Source organism: Psammomys obesus, unplaced genomic scaffold (assembly GCF_907164565.1).
Source record: "Psammomys obesus unplaced genomic scaffold, mPsaObe1.curated_primary_1811, whole genome shotgun sequence".
Classification (NCBI taxonomy): domain Eukaryota; kingdom Metazoa; phylum Chordata; class Mammalia; order Rodentia; family Muridae; genus Psammomys; species Psammomys obesus.
In genome coordinates, this window is record NW_026585644.1 from 48,263,201 (window position 1) to 48,266,303 (window position 3,103).

Sequence of the window (3,103 nt, forward strand, 5' to 3'; positions counted from 1 at the left end):
ATTTGCCCTTCGTCTTCTCTTTGTGGTTGGTCTTCTAGAGGAACAGTAATGTGCCTCTGGCCTTCTCCCACCCCCAGCACATTTCTGGGGCATTTCCCAGCATGCGGGTTGTGTAATGCAGAAAGCTGGGCAGCCTCTTTCTCACATTAGCCTGACAGGAAAGTAAATTAGGACCATGACACTTCCCCCCACCCCAAGCCCCGCCAAAGTCCCAGGGAAGCCTGAAGCTGCACAGAAAATCCGGTAGCCTTTGTCATGAGCCAAGCCAGACCGCTGACACTCCCTGTAGAGCCTGGGAATTTAAATTTTTATCTATTTATTTATTTCATCAGGGTTGCTCAACTCTGAAGACCCTGTCCCCACACACTTAGCCCAAACGTTTTCTAGCAAAGTTCATGCGGCATTGCCCACACTGTCCTCCAGGTGGCAGTACAGAGCCGCCGCCGGCTCAGCACGCTGACGTCACCATGTTTACCCGGTCCCGGGTCATTTTTAGATCTAAGATCACAGGATGTTTGTTAATCGGTCCAATGATTTCCCATTCATTTGGCCAAAGGCCCTTCTCATGGGCATCAGGACAAGTATGGTGTCCTTTCTGACAAAGAAATTTTGTCAAGGGAGTACTTATTTTCACACACTTGAAATTTCATCTTTAGGAGATGGGGAAACTGTGCTGTGACCATTTGGTGTCATTTTCATTTTTGAGCCAGAAAGTGAGTGGTTTTAACTGAAGAGAGAAGAAAACTACATGTTGCGGTGGGGAGCCTTCTCAGAGGCTCAGGCGTCTTTTCGCTTCGTCTTTATTTATATAGTATTCACCCAGAAAGAGTTTGGATTTGAGGATTTGGAGGGCAAAGTAAAGGAGCTAATTTAGTCTATGCGGGTCCTGAGTCCCTAGGAGACTACCTGGAGCTCGGGGGTTGGGAGGCCTTTACCAGGAGCCTCAAGCCATCCATTTCCCACAGTGGGACTTCTTATCCTCACAACACCGTTTCCTCGGGCAGCTTGGGGAGAGGCAAGGTGAGCCACAGTAGCTAAATGGTCTAGCTCACTGGTTCATCTCCCAGCCTCCCCTCGCTGTTACAATATTGAAAATATCAAAAGCATAGAAGGATTTTTCTCTTTGAGTGTCAACCGGTGCGCGGGAGACAAAAGGGGCTGAGAGTTTGTCTGTGACTCTTGCTTTGTTTTTGTGAGACAGGGCTTCTCTCTGTAGCCTTGGCTGTACTGGGCTCTTTTTGTAGCCCAGGCTGTCCTCGAATTCACAGAGACCAGCCTGCTTCTGTAATCTCAGAGTGCTGCTGAGATTACAGTCCTGCACCAGCGCACCAGCGCACCAGCCTACTCTCTGTGACTCTTTTTCTTTTGAAAAGTTAAAAATTCCTTAATTTTTTATTCCTGGTACCACTACCACAATTTACAGGGTAAAATACTGGATGTAATGAAAAGAAAAAGAAAAAGAAAAAACTACAACAGATAAAAGACCTCAGGAATGTACATCTAATTGACACTACATTGCATTAATCAATAGCTGCACTTTTTGCAAACTGTGGCTACGACAGTCCTGAACAAGAAGGGTTTCCTGTTTAAGCTGCAGTAACTTTTCTGACTATGGATCATTGTTCCTCCTGTGGCAGATTTTTACAGTTCCTCTAATGCATTTGGGACAACTGTCTCAAAGTAACCTGCAGCTTTCCTGACAACTCCTCGCTCTCTCTCCTGCTAAGAACTGTCGCCTTTTTCTGCTGGTTTTTTTTTTTTTTTTTAAAAACCTTCTGCTACCATATCCACCACTTCCACCACCAGATCCATAGCCACCACCATAGGGACTGCCTGAGCTTCTTCCACCAAAACTGCCTCCCTTCATGGGTCCATAATTTGATTGCTGTTGTCCACTATAATTTCCAAAGTCATTATAGTTCCCACCACCACCATAGTTACCTCCACCAAAATTTCCTCCTTCATTGTAACCATCATATCCTCCTCCTCCTCCACCATATCCATCTACCACCTTGGTTTCCATATCCTGGTCCTCCACCACCATAGCCTCCTCTACTACTGTAACCAGGGCCACCACCATAGTTGCCACCATCACCTCCAAATCCATTATATCCATCATCACCACCTCCATAACTACCTCTGCTGCCACCACCTCCACCACCATAGCCTCCTCTTCCACCAAAGTTCCCACCACGACCAAAGTTACCGCCACCTCCTCCAAAGTTTCCGCCACGACCCATGAAGTTGCCAGATCCACCTCCACGACCTCTCTGTGATCCAGCGGACTGCATCTCTTGTTTAGAAAGGGCCTTTTTCACTTCACAATTATGCCCATTTATAGTGTGGTATTTTTGAACAACGATTTTATCAACTGTGTCATGATCATCAAAAGTTACAAAAGCAAATCCTCTCTTTTTTCCACTCTGCCTGTCTTCCATAACTTCTATGGTTTCAATCTTGCCATACTTTTCAAAGTAGTCTCTCAGATTATATTCTTCTGTATCTTCTTTAATACCACCAACAAAAATTTTCTTTACAGTTAAATGGGCACCAGGCTCACAGAATCCTCTCCAGAAACAGCTCTCTGTGGTTCCACCACGCTCCCATCCACCTTGTGTGGCCGGGTACACATTGCAGCATCCACCTCTTCCCACAAGAGTAGGCCACAGAACCAAAGCCCCTGGAACGTTTTGTTTGGGGATCTCTCATTACCACACAGTCTGTGAGTGTGCCCCATTTCTCAAAATGTTCTCTTAAGCTATCATCTGTGGTTTCAAAGCTCAGACCACCAATAAACAGCTTCCTCAGCTGTTCTGGTTCCTTTGGATCATGGCCTTCCATTTTGAGACCGGACTCGCCTCTTCCAACTCGAGTTCAATATCTCTGTGACTCTTTTTTGTTTGTTTGTTTTTGTTTTTCGAAACAGGGTTTCTCTGTGTAGCCCTGGCTGTCCTGGAACTCGTTTTGTAGACCAGGCTGGCCTCAAACTAAGTGATCCACCTGCCTCTCCCTCCCCAGTGCTGGGTTCAAAGTCATGCACCACCATGCCTGGCCCTTTCTGTGACTCTTAAAGAAGCAAAATAAACAAAATTCCTCAGGAGCC

General features: G+C 46.1%; 1 pseudogene; it reads right to left on the reverse strand.

Annotated features, from left to right (window-relative positions):
* Positions 1 to 1,587: 1,587 nt before the first annotated feature.
* LOC129687884 (heterogeneous nuclear ribonucleoprotein A3-like) lies at positions 1,588 to 2,874 on the reverse strand (annotated as a pseudogene).
* Between the last annotated feature and the right edge of the window lie 229 nt (positions 2,875 to 3,103).